The sequence below is a fragment of the Rhinopithecus bieti genome, unplaced genomic scaffold (genome assembly GCF_001698545.2).
Source record: "Rhinopithecus bieti isolate Rb0 unplaced genomic scaffold, ASM169854v2 scaffold_1070, whole genome shotgun sequence".
Taxonomy (NCBI): domain Eukaryota; kingdom Metazoa; phylum Chordata; class Mammalia; order Primates; family Cercopithecidae; genus Rhinopithecus; species Rhinopithecus bieti.
In genome coordinates, this window is record NW_016803844.1 from 4,206,246 (window position 1) to 4,227,041 (window position 20,796).

At 32.6% G+C, this 20,796-nt stretch overlaps 1 protein-coding gene across 2 annotated transcripts in view; it reads right to left on the minus strand.

Annotated features, from left to right (window-relative positions):
• The window catches only part of ERBB4 (erb-b2 receptor tyrosine kinase 4), a 1,212,321-nt gene that overhangs the window by 1,004,108 nt on the left and 187,417 nt on the right, over positions 1-20,796 (minus strand). The gene's annotated exons all lie outside the window — the stretch shown is intronic.

The window sequence follows — 20,796 nt, forward strand, 5'->3', positions numbered from 1 at the left end:
ATATATATATATATATATATATATATATGTGTGTGTGTGTGTGTGTGTGTGTGTGTGTGTGTGTGTGTATACACACATATATATATATGGCAAAATATAAGCAAGTGGAAGAAATCCTAAATCAGAAAAGTCTTGGTTATTTTATAATACAAAGAATGTTTTCCTTTTCTACCAATGCATCAGATAAAAGAAACCACACCTTATTTCAACTCTAAAAAGTCCTACTTTCATGCTGTATAACAACGCAGTTAAAATGTATTGCATCATTTAATTTACTGTCTCATGGTCAAGTACAGACAGAATAGTAGAGTGTCTAAGAGCCTAAGAGCCCTGGCTTTCGAATCATAAAGACCGAGAATAAATCTAATTTTGGCATTTACCAGTTGTCAAATTTCAGTGGGCAGATAATTAAACTCTAAGACTCTTTTGTTATCTTCAAAATAAGATAATGGTAGTACATCTCTCATAGGGTTGTTGCAAAAGTCAAATAAAATAATGTTTATAAAAGTACTAAACACATTGACTAGCATGTAGTGAGTAATCAAATTTAGCTATTTTGTTATTACTGCTATTCCTAATAAAGTTTTATACTTTATTCTATGGTTTTCAAAGTGGAGCAATTGTGCTCCCACAGGAGACATTTAGCAATGTCTGGAGATATATTTGGCTGTCACAACAGATGGAGAGGTGCTAGCTCAGATACATAGCTCTCTGATACTATGGCTTAATTTGGGTAAAGTTTTAAAAAATGGAGGAAATACCTAGACTTTAGCTAACTTGCCATAAATGTCATTTCTCTCAGACAGTAAGTTTTTATAATTTTGAAAGTGGCATGAAATTTAAAACTATATTCCTGGGTAAATAACTGGCATATAGTTATTCTCTATTAACAGCTAAATTTGAAATGATATACTAACGTCACATAAGGGGAGTTAACAAATAAGGTAAAACAAAAATTTTGTCAAAGCTGATTTTAAATGCCTAATTTAAATCATTACATGTAAATTTAAAATGTAAATCCTAAAATAATTACTTTTTCAGCTACAATTTCCTCAATCAACCTATTAATTTGGGTTCAAGATAAGTAATTGTCCAGTTCTGAGACCAATATATCTGGAAAACTGAAGGTCAGAAAATATATTTTAATTCTCTGAAAAAGATACAGAGATAAATACAATGTATATTTTATATTATGTATCTATTAAGAAATTTAAGTTTGCAACTACATTTTAAAATGTGTATTCTATCAGAAGTTCATGTACTAGAAAGCTTATTTAAGGTGATTATCAGTAAGCTTTTTGCTAATATTAATTGTCTAGACAGTTTAACTTCCATTTTAGAAACACCCTCTCAGAAGTAGAGATAACCAGTTCTTTGTCACAGCAGATAAAAAGCTCACAGCCAAGAATACCAGAGCACTATTTTTGTCAGGTGCATATCAACATTTATGTTGTCACCCAAGGCCAGCAAAACATTTAACAGATCTGCTGTATCTACGTTTTCCAAGTATTTGATATCTATTTTTATATTTCCTTAATGATGCCCCCCCCAAAAAGCCACAAATTGACAAAGAATGTGAAGTAAAAACATATTCTCATAAAGCCAAATACATAATGTCCAGATTTTGTGTTTATATGTATGTGTTTAATCTAGTTTAAGGTGACTCAATTTTCAAAATCAATTCACACTAAACTTTGCTATCTTCCTTCATACCAAGCATTAAAACATGTTTTTAAATATATTTAAATGAAAGTTTTCATAAACTTTTCCTGAAACAATGATTTAAAACACCAACAACCATCATGTGAAAAAATATTGTCAAGTTATATTTGATGGAGGTTTACAGGTTATGGGACATAGTATGTATTTCTGTTACAGCACTACTGCAATATTCCATAACTTTTCTAGATCTATCACACAATATATGATGAAACTTTAATGCACAGGAAGGAGCCTTTTGTAATTCTGAGCACCAAGGTACTTAGGAAAGAATGGAAATAATTAGGGACAGAAGGAAATAAATAATTAATAGACCTCAAAATGATTATTACTTTTATGAATACTAAGCCAAACTTACATTAAAATAAATATTTTTCTAGGCAACTTTGCAACAAAATTCTTTTTACTGTACTTATTGAAAATAAAACCATGTGGTTTCTGATATATGAATTAGCTTGTCTTTGGAGTTGGCAGAACATGAACTTGTCTGGCTCTGCCTTATCTAAAAGAGTCAGATCAGATAGGCCTAAGTGCTAACATTATAAGTCACAGTGTTGGGAAAAAATGCTTTGGCAATCTTTCCAAAGACTTCACTCTCTCCTCATGGAAATAATAACATATTTCATTTTTGTAGAGATTTGATATGCAGATAAATGCCAAAGGAAGAAAACTGCAGTTATATTTTGCCTTTAATTTACCAAATCTTCAATACATAAATTATGACCTATATAATTGATTATAGTTATTTCAGAAGTGTCCATGTTTTCTAAGACTTCCATTATTCTCTGCTGCTTTGCTTTTAGTAAATAATTATAACTTTGATAAGTGATTTCGAAATATTCCTAACTTCGTAATTTCAAAAAATAAAAGGGCATTGGGAATCACTAATATACTCAAAATGAACTCTGAGGAAATGACATATTGGAGCATTGGTTGGAATAGAAATAGTGTGACTTTAGTTAATTGTTAGACTTCCTTATACAACTCTTTCCTTTCAGATCTGAAGAGCTAATCCAGGTTGAGCATCCCTTATTCAAAATGCTTGAGACCAGAAGTGTTGCAGATATTTGATTGTCTCAAATTTTGGAATATTTGCAGGATATTTTACCAGCTGAGGATCCCAAATCCAAAATCAAACGATCATTTCCTTTGAGTGTCATGTTGGTGCTCAATAAGTTTTGGATTTGGGAGCATTTTAGATTTTGGATTTTGTATTCTCAACCTGAATATGAGAGAAATAACTGTCCATTTATTAATTTCAACATTTTAATTAATTCAAGATATAAAACACAAATAAGTTTTAGTGGTCTTTTAAGGGGGGAAAGTTCAAGAAGCACTAACATTTTATAATATAAATATTTTAAAATAGAGCTTAAAGGCACCTCCAGTCCATGCAACTATTTTTAGGTGAAATAGCATTCAATCCCTATTTTATAATTGTTGGATGGATGGAGGGGCATTTTGTCATTTCCTTTATAAACCAATTAACTACAATGCTTAGTGTCAAGAAAATTTTAGAACTCAAAAGAAAATGAAATTTTATTTTATAATCAAGTAACTCTCATCCAAAAATGTCACAGGAAAAGAAAGATCGTGATATTCTGTCATTGAAACTGAGCTCATACCCTTAAGTGAAACATCTGAGTGCTTCATTACCAAATTCATATCTTTCCTATTCTGAGAAACATCCTCCAAGAAGCTCACCTATTTTGGTAAGGCACCTACTTACAGAGTCAGATATTATCACATACAGCTGCTGGAAAGTGTGGCCACAATACCTCAAATATTATCACTTGCCATGAGTTAAAAAGTTTCCTCAAAATCAGCACAGGAAGAGGAGAGTGAAGTTCAACACACAATCATTTAAAGAAGACTGAAAAGAAAGGGATTAGTGTTATTACTTACAGCTAATAAGGAATGAGAAAGCGTTAATTGCATATCAAAAAAAGAAGATAAACTATTGTTTTAAAACTCAAATCTGTAACACATCGTCACATTCTGAGAAGCAAGGTACACCTGTTACAGAATGTGAATAAATTATTTCTAAAAATAAAAAATGTAAAAATAGAAGAAAATAAACATCTAAATTCAGTGGACAGACTTGGTCGGAAATAGTTTCAAAGCCTAGGGCCACTGTGTACTGCAGGAACTGGTGGCATTACTAACAGTCTAGGTTTTCCTTCAGTGTGCACAGTCTGCCATTTCAATCACACAATATTCAGTTATCTCCTAAGCAAAACCTGCTTTTAAAAAATGATTCAAAACCTGCTCATAATAAAATTAATGACAGGCAATGAAAGTTCTGTAATGATAACCCAAGTCTTAGGCAAATAAGTAGGGCTATCACTGGAATATTTAGTGAAGTTTTTAATCAAAACTCCACAAAATTCACATAAAGAAAAAGAGCAGAATCTATGAAGAAGGCCAGTCTGTGTGTGGTGGTCCTATAGGACCTCTGCTTTCACAAACATGATATGATTGTCAAGATTTTATTTATAAAAGGATACAATGATTTGTGTCCCAAAAGTGGTGACACAAATATAAGTCTCGTGAGGTGATACGTCACAAATTGTCTTCTAAAGATGGAGACATTAATTTCCATGTTTTAGAAGAGAAGAGTTGTAATTGTTCACCAGCTTTTATACCTGGGTTGTTAATCACTAGTCACATGTGGTATTTAAATTCAAATTTAAGTTAAATAAACAATATAAAATGAAGAGTTCAACTTCTTAATCACATACACACACACACACACACACACACACAAACACACACACACACACACCCTTCAAGTGTTTGACAGCCCTGATGTGACTAGCGACTACCATATTGGACAGTGTATATATTGGACATTTCCACGTATTGCGAAGGTTTATTGAACAACAGTTGTTGTAAAATGATAGAATTGTTAACAATTAGGAACACGTTTGGTAAAAGTAACAGAAAACCCGACTAACAGATTAAAATAAGAGTTCCGTGTTCTGTCATAGTAAGTGCAGGGGTTAGCATTTATTGATATTGATCTAGGTGGGAACTGATGACCCCAAGAAAGCAGATTCTTTTAGTATTTCTCCTATATCATCCTTGGTGCTGTGAAGTCTGCCCTTATGCTTTTCACTTCCTGGATGCAAGAAGGCTGCTGCAGATACAGACATCCTTGCACATTCAAAACCAGAGGAAACGTAGAAAAGGGAGTAGAAGTTGCAGTTATCCCTTAGTAAAGCAATTGCTTTCCTAAAAATATCCTATAAACTTCCACTTATATCTCCTTGGCCAAAACTATGCCTTATAGTTGTTCTAAGAAATGTTCCCAAGAAGACTGCAAAAGCAATCCCAACAAAATCAAGCTTCTGTTAATAAGGAAGAAGTGGAAAATAGATTTTGAAAGGCAACCCACCATGCTCATCACAGTTTCCTTAAGATTTGTCCTTGAAAAAAACAACTTGATAAAAAAATGAACAAGGGTAAACATAGTTCCCTCCACCATGGGCGAAAAAAAAAAAAAAAAAAAAAAAAAAATCTTTTAAAGAGGAATTTTAAATAAATGCTTAAAAATTAACCTCTTTTTTTTCCTGCCATGTGGAAGAGAGTTTCTAAATGCAAAGGACTCCCAAGTTATTAATGTAAGGCATTCCAACAAAAAGCGCTATAATTTAATCAAAGTAGATTAATACTTCAAATATGCTCTCATGTTTTGGTTAATCATGTGTGATATATTCTTTATGCTGTATTAATATAGAAATGAATTTTCCTAACTGATAACATGACCATTTATTTAAAGAATTTGGGCTAAGACCTTAGAGTGTAAAGCTATCTATTTACACAAGAAGAGTTTTCTTAAGAGGAAAAATACGAGGTTTCCCTCTTTCCCTTAGTATGTTTACTACGGAATAAATATTGCATGAGATGAATTCCAAGAACATAAGCAAATGCTTTGTTGTCTTTAATACTAACATGGAAAGATATAGCAACCATTCTAGAAAGTTCTGCATAAAAAATATCTAAAACGTGCCAACTAAAAGAGATATTGAACGGCTCAAAAGTAATAAGACAAAGACATTAAAATTATATTCCCTTCAAGTCAGCCATTTTCCCTGTTAATATTAGAAAATTGTGAAGCGTTATTAAATCGTTGAAATATTTCATGAGTTCTATGATCAGTAAAACACAAATATTTATGTTATGAGCTTATAAAATTGCCCACTATTCTTAGAATGACACAAATGTGTCATTTATGATGTGTATTTTCAAGAAATATACATCATAAAGCAGCATATTAAGTGAACCATAAATAAGATGACAAATTCAAAATAAAGAATATAAAATAATAAAAAATGTACATTGTCAAGACTTGCAATAAGGCTGATTTTAGATAATCTGTATTGACACTGTGTTCTAATGAGTAAAAGTATCATCCCACTTTGAAATAAAAAGCAAGCAAGGTGCAAATAGAAAATGACCTGCACACATATCTCCATGGAGTAGGGAAGGGCTAGTATTATCAGCTAGTGGGTATTACTGGCTGAATTGTATCCCCCTCCAAACTCATGTATTGAAGTCCTAATCCCCAGTACCTCAGAATGTGATTGTACTTGGAGAATGTACTTGGAGCCTTTAAAGAGATGATTAGGTTAAAATGAGGCCAGTAGGGTGGGTCCTAATCCAACCTGACAGGTGTCCTTATAAGGAGAAGAAATGAGAGCAGAGACTCCAGGGATGTGCAGGCACAAAGGAAAAACCACAGGAAGACACAGAAAGAAGGTAGCTATCCACAAGACACAAGAGGGGCCTGAGCAGAAATCAAAACTGCCAATGCCTTGATCTTAGACTTGTAGCCTCCAGAACTATGGTAAAATAAATTTATGTTGTTTAAGCTACCCAGTCTATGATAATTTGTGATGGCAGCTTTAGCAAATTAAAACAGTAAGGATGACAGAAAACAGAATGAATTTCTGAGTTGCTTCAAACAGTGTGTCTTTCAGAGCTGATTACATTCATTTGATTTTATTTATAATATAAAATTTGAGTTCATCATTCCCCACAAGTTTTTAAGCAGTGCTGTGAAATATTCTGCCACTGGCCACGTGTAGCTGGGTAAATCCAGGTTAATTAAAATTAAATAAAATTAAAAAATCAGTTCTGTAGTCATGCTAACCACATTTCAAGTGTTTAACAACCACAATAGCTATTGGCAAGAAGATAGTCATTTGTCTGTCTTTCTATACTTTTTCCACTACTGGAGCATATAATCAAAGCGTGTATGAGCATCTTGGTTGCTATGGATTATACTAAGACATTCATGTTGCTAAGGTCATACATTGCAAATGACCCTCACATAAATGAATTAGCATAGTGCCATCTTTTCAAACACAGAAAGACTTTATAATACAATGGTAATAAATCAACCTAAATGTCCATTAGTGGTAGACTGGATAAAGAAAATGTGATAAATATACACTGTGGAATACTATGCAACCATAAAAAAGAAGGCGATCATATCCTTTGTGGCAAGATGAATGGAGCTGGAGGTAACTATCTGAAGCAAACTAATGCTGGAAAAGTAAACCAAGTAACACGTGTCCTCATTTATAAGTGGGAACTAAACAATGAGAATATATAGACAAAAAAGAGGAAGACAACAAACACTGGGGCTTCCTTGAAAAATGGAGGGTAGGAGGAGGGAGAGGATCAGAAAAAGTACCTATCAGATACTATCCTTTGTACCTGGGTGATGAAATAATCTGTACATCAGTATCCCATGACATAAGTTTACTTATTTAACAATCCTGCACATGTACCCCCTGAAACTAAAAGTTTTAAAAAAGAAACACTTTATTTTAGATTGAAAAAACAAAGAAAAGAAAAGAAATCAAGACAAAAGTCTTGACCAACAGACCAGAAGTTCTTCTTTGGGGAAATAAAACTAATAATTAATTACAAAATATTTATCAAGCTAGTTTCTTATTTGAAACTTCAAGTTTAAAAAATCTTAATATTTGATGCATTCTTAGATGCATTAAGTGAAGTATGCAAATGTATATGTGTAAAACCATAAAAATAAAATGAATTTAATGAGCTGGCCAGGTGTGGGGGCTCACGCCTGTAATCCCAGCACTTTGGGAGGCTGAGGCAGGAGAATCACAGGAGGTCAGGAGCTCAACACCAACCTGACCAACATGATGAAACCTCATCTCTACTAAAAGTACAAAAATTAGCTGGGCTTGGTTGTGGGCGCCTGTAATCCCAGCTACTTGGAAGGCTGAGGCAGGAGAATCATTTGAACCTGGGAGGCAGAGGTTGCAGTGAGCTGAGATCATGGCATTGCACTCCATCCTGGGTGACAAGAGCAAAACTCTGTATCAAAAAAATAAAATAAAATAAAGAAATAAACTGAATTATAATTTACTTTAACAATAGCACCATCTTTCTTCATGTGGCAAATTAAATTACTTTAAACCAATGAAATGAAAATGAAAATATCCTTCCTTAGTAAAATGTCTGTTAAAAATCCTTTTACTGTGGTGAGTTGCCTGGAATACTGGAAATTTTCCCTACCCCACCTCACAATTCTAATTTCATGTTTTTCGGTGTCAAATGCAGCCGTCAGGACCAGTTCTAGGGGATAACTGTTTTTGTCAGGCTTTGAATTCTCTAGCAATAAATGCATGTCCTTAAACTTTAATGATTTGGGGTCCACTAAAAATAATGAAGTATTATACAAATTATTAGAGATAACATTATATAAGTTATTATAAAAGATATACTAATGTATATTATATATGCAAATATGTATATATGTAATATGTACAAATATATATCATACATACATGTGCTATATATAATATATACAAATAAAATTTGTATGAAATAATATATAAATAAAATGATATAATATAAACAAGTATTTTATAATATAAACATATATATAATACAAGTTATTTCCTAGACAAATATAATCTATACTAACTTTTTCCTATCAGTTTCATCTATACCTTCCGAAAATTTGTACTTTAAATTTTCTTTTCAAAAATTTGTACTCTAAAAATCTATGTGATGCGTTTGAAAGTGCTCACTAGAACACAGAGCTGATAAATGTTGAAAAAAAGAGGAAAGACATCTACACTCAAATACATTTAGTAGTATAGTGTATAAAAGTGTGTGGAAGGGGAAAAAAATTATGAAACATCAGGCTGTAGAGTTAAGTGGGCACCAGATCACGACTTGTGGGATAGACTAAATAAATGTCCCCTATTACACTGAAACCATGTAACTAAATCTGGCCACTGGACTACAAGCAGAAATAACTGTTGTAACTTCTGCACCAATGCAGTTAATAAGCAGTGCACCTCCTTAATTCCTCTCTTCTTCTTATATAGGGACTTGGGAGTCCACATTTGCTAGATGGTGTAGCCACAGGATGGAGAAGAGTAGCTGACCTATACTGAACCTTTCAATGAGTGAAAAATAAACCTGGGCTGTGTTAAGCTTGTGTTCCATTTCAGAATATTTCCATCCCTACAGGTTTGACCTCTTACCTGGCTCATCCTTACGAATGAAGGCTCTTCATATTTTTTATTCTACTGAGATATTTGTAATTAGTCTTTTTTCACATGCACTTGATTAATCAAAAGAACATAATTATTGTATAAGTGAGGTTTAAAGCAATTGTCCCTAAGCAGCTTCATACAGGTAAATGTCTACAGTTAGGAGCTGGCAGCAAGTTTGAATCTAGGTCATGTGATATTTTTGAATGACTGAAGAGCTGTGAGACTCCTGAGGTGTTCTGCAATTATTAACAGGTCATAAGGAAAGGAGGCCAAAGCCTGAGCATGAGGGGTGCCACATGAGAGAAGAATAGCAAATGTAAATTTCTAGATCTCATGAGGTGGCCTACCAACTGGTACTACATAATCTCAGAAATATATTTATATGCAATACAAAGGTGTACACATAAATCCATGTTGACATATTTACACATATACACTAGGAAATGCTTGGATATTCCTAGGTGTCTTATTCTTACCCCAGCAATTTCAAAAGGAGAAATGCTTTTCATCTTTAGACCTGACTTCCAAATCTGTTTACAGACAGAGGGTGAGGTGAGCTATTGTTCCTGAAAACCGACACTGCCATTAGGAAGTATTTCTGGGACCAAGAGACCCTTTCATGGTAGCTTTCATTTACAGAAAGAGAAGCAAAAAAGGTAATTGAAGAGAAAGCAGGTACACATCTCTTGAAGTTTCCAAGTGGCTTTTACCAACTTAAGCTGGGTTTGGAAATACTTATATATCTGCTGGTTTTCTTTTCTTTTTTTCTTTTCCTTTGTTTTATTTTCAGGAGGCCCTATTAGCTATATATTAAATACAAATACTTGTGTTAGGCTTATGAGTGGCACAATGTTAAATAAGGCCCAAGTCCCTGTCCTGAGGGAACAATATAAGAGGGCACATGTGACTTCGATATGTCTATTATATCTAGTATAGTTATCTTGAATAGTTTTACAATAAAAAGTGACCAGTCAGTATTTAAATAACACAAGTTATATTTTCAACTTCAACTATTTATGCTATCTATGCTTCATAGTATATAAACTCCATTGCACTTGGCACTTTGTGTATAATTTTACCTTGTATTTTATAAACAAGACTACTACATCTTTGATAAAATTATGAATAATAATAACAGTTTATTATTATCTAGGTTCTAGGGTTTTGTACTACAGTATTGGACTATAAGCAAACTATCAGCTCCACAATAAACTTTAGAATGAGCTTCTGCATGGTGAGAGGAAAAATGGTTTGAACTAAACTATGAAGTTTGCTCCATTTGGAAATAAAAGGGTCTTGATCTACAAACCCACTGAAGTCTTTAAATAGTCATTGAATGTTGAGTGGCACTTGGCCCAGCTTTGGCTTAACAGCTATGGAAAAATCCAGGGGAGATAAGAAATCACCCCACTAAAACTTTAAGGCATAGCAAGGCTGCTGGTTATTGTCATAGTTATGAGCCTATTTTTCCCAGCTTCTCAATAAATGACATTTTAAAACCTTGCAAATCATTGTAATATGCTCATAAATGAACAGGTAGTCATCTTGTCAGAATGGAGTTTATTATAGGATGTAACTAAAACATATCCTTTAAAGGGTATATATTATATTAAGTGTGATAGATATATATGCATGTGTATATTTATGTATATATGTACATGCATGTATGTATGTGTGTGTGTGTGTGTGTATATATATATAATCATCTAACATATTCTAACCTATGGTATCACCTGTTCCCATCTCTCTTCCAACCTTTTCTAAGGAAGTTAGTCATGTCAATTGTAAGGGTAAATTTGAAATGTGCAGTTCAATCCCACTGACACTAAGGAAAAAGCACCAAATAAAATTAAATTAATTCCTCTTTATATATAGTAATACATTTCAAATAAACTCCCAGAGGGTATAAAACAGTTATTGTTTATCCTTACAATTATTATATATTCAATTCTGAACATAAAAGCAATTGATCTTTTCTGTAAAAAGCTGATTCTATTAACAAACCCACCTTTAAAGATTACTCGCTGTCCCAAACTGCTCTTTGTAGAATGCTTCAGACAGTACTTTGGAGGGGGCAGTCAGCCATGGTGCTGTACTGATCCTCATACAACTACACAAATTACAGATATGTTTTCACAGGAGCAGCAAGACCTCATTAATCAAGTTGTACACACTTCCATCAGCCACAGGCAGAGCCAATGGGTCTGCCTCAGATGTCCCACCCTAAATTCTGTACTTGTTCACTTTAGTTTATAGAGAATAAAGCCTTGTAAAAAATAAATCTGATGGCTCTACTAATGGCATAATTTGTTTTTCTCAGCTACTTCTCCTCTTTCCAATGGCAAAATTACTTTTAAAGTAAGTATCAAAAATACATTTCACAAAAGCATGATCTTCATAATTTATCACATATTTGTCCCCTAAAGTAGGTTTTTTTGTTATTTTACCTGCTTATCTAAAATAAGTCAATACATTTAAGTATCCTCTTTTTGCAACTGTCTATACATGCCCTCTATTTTTAAATCATAATCACTCCTGAGTCACAGACGGACAGATGGACCCATGTAAAAAACCATTCCTTGATAAATTGATCTTTCCAACTTTTATCCTAATAGTATGAATGCTCATATTGAGTCAAATTACTTGAACATCACCTATGATGCTATTTTTATGTGAAATAAAGTGAAAATAAATTGCTTGGTTTTGCTACCTTAGAAACTTATACATAGAAACACCCTATTGATTAAAATGTATTGTTAAATTCTAGATCACATCAATCAAACATAAGTATATTTTCCTCTCATTATCATTTTAAAGGATTTTTGTGGCCTAAGAAAAAATTATTTTAAACATGTCATTTGAATTTTAACATATATAAATAAAATCATAAGATACATAATAGTGTCTTATACATAAGTGTTTTATCCTTCAAAAATTATATGAGCAAATTTGCTATTCCTGAATATCATATGCCTCTCAGCTTTTGCTTTTTTCCCCATTTTATTTTTGTTTACATTTGTTTACCAATACAGCGTCTTTATGTATTTCATTCCCCGAACAATTGCAGCTGTTAAAATAAAAAAAAGAAAAAAAAGGATTCACTTTCTTTTAAATACGTGCTATGGTTAGCCTCCTGTATTATGATAAATTATAAAGTTCCTTTAAATGGTGCCCTCATATTATTACCGATAAATTAGTAAGGCGCAATTTATCAAGAAAAAGTGCTCAAGTGGATCCATCTGTCCATCCGTGAAGCATGAATGCTGTGAGGAATACGACTTTTAAACTAGATTCAAAGTATAAGCAGTATACAAAGTTATTTAAATATATTAAAAATATATATTATAGAATTATGGTAAGTAGGCAAAAGGGATAATTCAGGCAGAAATACACAATAAAAATCAGCTTGTTTTATCAAGCTCCAATATTTTAAACAGGTCACCTTTCGCTTTGTCCCATCTTCGATTTTATGAAACTGTATGTTTGCCCACAGAGAAGCCCAGGACCCTGAAAATGGTCTAATAAACACAACCAACATTTGTTCCTGTTTACTAAGCCTCCTCTCGAACTGTTATAAACACTGGATAGTGCAGAGAATGTAGCTTCTAATCCACCAGGGACCGTGTGCTGGCCTCCACTGTCGTGGAGAGACTTGAAATTGTTCAGCCCCATGGTCACTTGGTTACTTACATTACACTGCAAGGAACCTATAGTAGGTAAACACAGCGTGGTGTGGGGGACAAAGTATCCTTTCTGAGCTGGGAGGTTTAGATAATGGTCAAACAATAATGGATTTCCGATGGTGTTGGATTCATTCTGATTCTCCACTGGCCTCACCCAGAATCATCATTAGATTACTTTGAACATAGTGTACTCGCTCCTCCTATTTGTCAAAGGTACACTTTTCTAGGCCACATTTTGCTTTTCAGAGCATTTCTAAATGACTTCCCTTAGATGCTCCTTCAGGGTTTCGCTGAGACAAATTTGGCGTTGGACAGGAAAAATCTTCACAACTATTATTCTATATTTCCTTTCCAAAAGAACAGATACCTATTTTCTCATACCATGAATACACTTGTTTAGAGGGAGACGAACTATTTAGAAGGCTCCCTTTCCTGGAAGAGGAGAGATTCATAAAGATCATTAAGTGACCTGTGCTGATAATATCATCCAGGATTATATTTTTAACATACCACTCTAAACTATTTTAAAATTACTTTTCCTACAATTTTACATTTGGTAATAGCAAACAGCTATTTTGTACCAAATAACACACTCTCAGTTCTAGCACTTAAAAAAAAAATTGATGTTTACCTCATAAAACATGGGACAAGTGAAGGTGCAGTTGTAGACAAATAATTTGTCCAAAAAGTGCTTGCCATTTCAAATGCTGGAAAAGAGATGGTATCAAATTCATGATGTGGAGTATAATGGCTTGTATTCCTTGAATTGAATCATGCTTACATGACATCTTAGCTAATTTATAAGTTGGGTTCTGTCAATTTGTTAGTTTCTTGATTAATGAGGTTATATTTCCCATTCTGTGAAATTTTGGCATATTACTATATTTACCCTTGTTTAAATTATGGAATCACTGATTTAGTAAACCATGAAAAAATGATAGAATAGCTGAATACTGTAACTATTGGGATTAGACTTGGGATAATACTGAGATTACACATTTGTAAAACATAGAATTAAAAAAAAACCTTCAGTAACTTTTATTTGTATTAGATGTTGAACTCACTTGTTTAGAATTCATGTTGAGGTTGGCTTAAAAATTTAAACTAAAAATTTCCTCTGAGAAAAAATTTCTTTTTCCCCATCACAAAGGGCTAAATGTTGTCATTCTTCACCAATTCATTTCAGAGTGTGAATTAAAGAAAAGAGGTACAGAAATTCTCACTATTTTAATAATTTCATTAGCAACAAACTCACCAGCCTTAAATATTGGATTCAAAATCTAAACTTCGAAGAAAAACTTGGAGTCAAAAAGATATTATACAATATATTGAAAAAAGAATACATTCATTGAATATAAATTAAGTTTAGAAAAGTATATTATCCAAATTTATTGCATGAGTAACTGGTATAACTTATTTTATTTCAGCTGCATCTCTGGACAATTCATTTAAAACTGATTATGAGAACTCTTCTTCTAGAAATCCAGAGCATGAGGGAAAATAAACCAATGCAACATTATATTTTGCCACATAATTTCACAACAGATATTCTTAAAAAACATAAAATCTTCAAAAAGCCCACTTTAAAATGTCTTGACTCAGAATACTGTGCACTCTTATGAAATACTATTGTATATATCCAAACTTGTTCTAAATGTGATATATAAAAGGAAATCAGAAATATTTACATATTTTAAAAACGTGTGTATATATATACACATATATATACATATATACATATATATCTCCATCAATCTATATCTCTTTGATAGAAAATTTGATGCTCTGTATTGAGAAGGCAGTTTTCTATTCTGCCTAAAAGTTCAAATAGGTTTCTATCAGAAAAAAAGTGGAAGGTTTAGAGTAAAATCAACCAATAAAATCTACATCAAATTGCTGAACATGAATTTACAGGGTTTTGTTTTGGGCTAATGTATCTGTTTTTTCCTAGTTTCCAACCTCACAAAGAAGAGCAGAGGGCTGGCAAACACTGGCTTAATTATCCCCATCAGTCTCTGAGACAAGGCGCTTAAGAGTTTTAGCTGCTGTAAACACTCCCCTGATAGCAGATAAGGAATCTGCTGAAAGGCAGTTTTGTCTGGGGAAGCCTCAGCAGCACACCAGTTAATCATTAGTGCAATATTGTATATGCATTACTACATCAAAGGAAACAGAACCCAATATTCTATTGTGAAGATTGTCTGTGTTTTCTTAAAGGTGAGAAAACAAATGCTAAACCAGAAAATAAAAGATAATAATTACATTCGCACGTTTACCACAGAAACAAAGAATGTTCTGCTTTTCATTCATTTTTTTTTCAAGAAAGAATAAGTCATTATTGCTTTTTATTTTTTAAATGTGCCCACTGGGAAAAAAAGCTTTCCACTGAAGTAGAACGTGTAACTTTTGTCTAAAGAAAAATTTGCATCTTTGTATCTAAAAGCATTGATCAGAATCAGAGAATATCACATAACCTTATTTTATCACAACACTAGAAGTAAAACAATGTTATTCCTTCCATACCAGTACTGTGTTTGTAAAGGGATCTATTTGTGGAAAACTGACACTGCACTGTCCCTAACAAAGAAACTTTCTATCACTTCAAAATGAAGGCATTCACAATGACCTACTATTCTTTATATATAATAGACTTTCATAGTCCCATATCAGAGAATCTTAGAGGTTTCCAAAGTCTTCCTAGTATGAGTCCAGAGTTAACTTCCACTCTATCTCAGCCCTTCTGTTACTGTGTGCAAGCCAAAGAAAACTTTTCAGCATCAAATATTCCTTGCCCTTTCCCACATCCTTGCCTTAATTAGCATTATTTCTTCTGATTGGATGTCTATTTGCTAGCCCCATCTCTACAGGTTTACCTTTCCTGGAAGCTCCAATTCTCATTTCTGAATTCAAAACAATCTCTGTTGCTTCCCTCATGTAACTGGAAGTCATCTCTTTTTTCCTCGGGACTCCTGTAGCAACTTTTTTATTATAATAATGCCTAATCTAATATTTGGCATATCATGGGCTCTCAGTAAATGCTGCTGAATGACCAAACTTAGTAGCAACTGCTGATTTTTATTAATGATTAGTGTATACATATTTACCAAGATTTTAAGGAAAATAAAATGACCCTTTCTACCACAGAAATCATGGTCACTTTCAGTGACCATACTGAAAATTCTTTAAAATCTACACAAGATTACTAACTCATGCTACTCTTTCAGTGTGTGTCTAAAATCATCTAAATTCTTCACTTTTCTTCCTTGATGAAAAATTCAGTGGTTTAGACTGAGACCTACTTAACTAATGATTTGTGAGTTAATCAGGCTGAAACAGAGATGTCTAAATTAGGTATTAATAAGTCCACATTTTGCTATTGTTAGGTATGATACAGTCTCATCTTATTAACAGATTTTTCTCAGAGGAAATTTTAGTTTAAATTTTAAGCCAACTCAACATGGATTCTAAACAAGTGAGTTCAACATCCAACACATAAAAGTTACTGAAGGTTTTTTTTAATTCTATGTTTTACAAATGTGTAATCTCAGTATTATCCCAAGTCTATCCCAAGGTCCATAAATAATTTGAACTCATACTTTACTAAAAGTTTCAGGATAAGGCAGCTTTTGTGTAACAACATTTCAATTTGGTTCATACAATGTAAATGATAAAGCCTTCCTTAATTATTCTGATCTGACGCTTTCAGGAAGACTCTACATTATTTGAATCAAACCATATGTGTTTCTATGCTTTCCTTGTCTAGACACCTCCAGTCAAATAGCCTAGGTAAATATATCATACTGATTAAGCAGTGACATCTTTGAAAGCTGACACCAAGACAGAGTGACTCTTTCTGGAGTTAGTATATCAAAGAGGGAAGGTTTTGCATATGGGCTGTCTGTAAATAACATCATAACTGCAATTTTGACCTTCAAAAGCATTTTACTCTGAAAAGTAAAATGTTATGACAGATTAACTCTTTTATTGGCACTCTTACTACTCAGAAATATGTAGCAGACTTTCTATAGTAGAAGACAAAATTCACGATGTGTGAGAGTGCATGGTTAGAAGAAAGCTTTCCCTTAACAAAGTAGAACAATGGTTAGGGCAAGGGGCCTGTAGCTGAACTATTACCATTTTGGAATCCATTTTTGGCGAATGTTATCTATATGGCCTTAGGCAAATTATTTAACCTCCACAATCCTCAACTGATTCATCTACAATAAAATAATAACATCTATCTGACAATGTCTGGCATGCGGTTGTCATGTTATCATTTGATTAGTATGAAAAACAGCTGAAGCTTGAGTTTCTCTGCATTTGAAAAGTAGAACAGGGTAAACAGGTTTCTAACTCATATGACATTTTAGTAGACAATATAATAACAAAATTTGATGAATATGTAAAATAAGTTGTATCCATTTAAAGCATATAATTTTGTATATATATAACATTTAAAAAGTTTCACATACAAAGGTTTTGCTTTACATAGAGGTTAGGTTATTTTAAAAACTAAAAATGGACAAATTGTCAGATAATTGATAAAAATGAGGACAAATGTTATTATTAATTGAAACTTTCAAAGAGTTATAATAAATTATTCAGTTTAGTCTATAAAAGATTTTCTACTTTATTTTATAAGTTCTAAATTCAGTAGCTATCATTTCTTTATTTTCTGTTGCTGGCAAATCTGGTAAAAGTATGACTTTCAAATCTGTAGCCAGATACTTTCATCAGTATACTAAAATAAAGACTTTGTAACTCAATATAATGGAGAAATAAATTTAAAAAAGGAATGGCCATATTAGCAGCTAATTTTAAAGAAAACACAAATAGGGCTTACAGTACATGCTTTTAGATTATGCACCACCTGTTTCGTCTTTTAAACATATACTCACACATTATATTTTCTTAGCAACTACAAGCCCATTTTGATGTCCTAAGAATTTAATCTAGCTCTTTAAAATCAATACACTCTCTAATTGGTAAAAGAAAAAAAATAAAGTCATGTAAACTATCTAGTGTGACTTGTTTTCTTCCTGACACTCATGCCAAATGTGCTTAGATGCTGATGGGTTATGAGATCCAAAGAATGCTATTTCTCAATTCTTCAATTAAAATATGGTTTATAAATTGCAATATTTCCAGAATATAAAGCTTAATTTTACCAATGCCAACACAGCCAATGCCAGCACTATCTTTATAAAAAAGTAAATAATTCAATAGAAATATTGAATAAAATTTAGCAATTTTGGTCTAAGAGTAGCAAAATATAATTTAAAACATATATACAACTGTATACCTAAATCTTTCATAAAACTATACTTTTAAAAGAGCTATTAAGGTTTAATTATAAAACAATTGAAATTTAAAGGTGATATGCAGTTGTCAAATATTACTTGCAGCCTAATTTTTAAAATTTGTGCCATGAAGATAAAAAATATGGGCATTTTACTGCCTATAAAAACATACCTTTAAAACATGAAAAAATATATTTACTGATTGTATACAATATACACTAATTTAAAAAATAACAGCAGAGATCAAATTTAGCAGTTTGGTATTTATCCCACTATAATTATAATATCAGACTTAAGTATCAGATTCCTATTTGCATGATGTAATATTACACAATTTTTAAATTTAAATGTTGTTGGATAGTATAGCTTTTAAAGGTATTCTATGGTTAGAATTGTGTGATCAGACTAAGTAGCCCATGCAGACTTGTATTTGCAAAATATACAATATAAAATCAATTTACTTTCATCATATCTTGTTAAGACATTATTAAGGAAATGATCACTTTTGTGTAACTAAAAGATAGAACATGAAAATAAGTAGGCTTTTAACTGATATTTATTTTACCTCATTATCATTGACAACAGAATCATAGCTACAGATAATACTTAAATAGATGTATTCATTGAAAAAATACATCGATGCTTAAAAATTAGAGAACATGCTACTATAATCATCATTACACTGAATTCTTAATGTTTCAAAATGTAACATTCATATTTATTCTGAAGTTCATGTCCAACTTAGACACTTAGATAAGAATAAACTACAGCCAGAGATCTATGAAAAAAATAAATGAAAATAATTTACATTTGACAGAAAATATACCTAAGGCATCTATATTTGCTGCTTTCCTAAAAAAAACTTACATATTTGAAAATGAGTTACATAATTTTTTTGTTAGATAATTCATTTTAAATATGGATTTACACTGGAAAATGTAATTGGATTTACAGATGGATTTATACTACTTCACAATAGGTAGTGTGACAACTAAACCAGCATATATTCATGATTATATATAAATTTATAAAACTTTTAAGAACTACCAGTTTATTATTATCTATGAATTCCACTGTAGATTTGAACTTATGACTCACAGATACCAAACAGCTAATGGGAAGAGGATCAAGGATTGGAGAAATTGTGCTTCCAGATGCCAGTATGTTGAATATAATAAGAACTGTGAAACACATCTAAACACATCTAGTGTACACTGTGGAATGACACAATTCTACATTCTACACATCTCTGGTAAACTGGTTAGTTAACTGAAGAATGTTCAAAATTTACTTCAAATATAGAATATTACATATCTCAATTCTAAGCTGCAACTTTCCTTTCTTAAGTAGTTCTAGTTCCTTATGCAATTAGCCATTCTTTTGAATCAACCTAGCATACAGCTAGTTGATTGTTTAGGGAAATGGGAGGAAAGGGAGATGGGAGAATACTCGGGAAGTGATTCAGAGCATGTATTGCCAAAATTTTTACACTGTGCATGCTTTGCTTTTCCAAGTTGTCCTGTGCCCAATTAGAAACTGAATTTTTTTTCTTTCAAAAAAATGAATTTCTATCTAAAGCCCCTTGACTCCTACTACTGCTAATAAAGAATTCTCAGTCAGCAATTTGCAGAGTAGGGAAGCCAGGGATAATGCAACTGGGCAGCCTTTACAAGCAAAACAAAACACCAAAGAAAGGGAATAAAAAGGCTGACAACAATGTAAGCTCTCCCAGAAGGCTCATACTTATTTTTCCCCCTCTAAAATGTAACATTAAAGAAGCTGAATCAGCTGTGACCATAATGATGCAAATTTTTGATTATTATGGCAAATTATACCTTTGCTATTGAGGAGAGGGCAAAAAAGTTTTGTGGCTCATCAAAAGAAGCAAGGAATGAAAGCCAAGGCCACTGACATTTGTGGTGGCAGATTAAGCTGTGAGCAGACTCTAAATAAATTCCATTCTCCCCCATCCTCAAAATACACTATTCTGGCTATTAAGACTGACTTGCATTTTATGCATGCCAATACACTATCCATTCAGGATCACTTATTTCAGTGGGAGACAGGGAGGGCAGTCTTCTGAGTTAGGAAGCTGTGACAGATTATTTGTGTGTGCGTGCGTGCATGTGTGTGTGTGTGTGTGTTTATCAGACTGCTAACTGAATGAATTACAGTCTCTGACTCAAGTTTAAATAAGTCAAGTATTTTATAAAATAGACAAAATTTTTAAATCTTAAAGTCAAATATTTTATAAAATATTTATAAAATTTCTGGTCATTTAATTTTGAAAAAAAAAAATGTTTAAAACAGAAATTAGCCTTCCTGTCATTCACAATACATGACTAAAATCTTTTCTTTCAGGAACACAAAATAAGGTTTGCAAAGACATGCAATTAAATCAGTCAAACTGAAGTTCTCAAAGATATATAATCTATATAAGAATAAAATGCTCGGGCCGGGCGCGGTGGCTCAAGCCTGTAATCCCAGCACTTTGGGAGGCCGAGACGGGCGGATCACGAGGTCAGGAGATCGAGACCATCCTGGCTA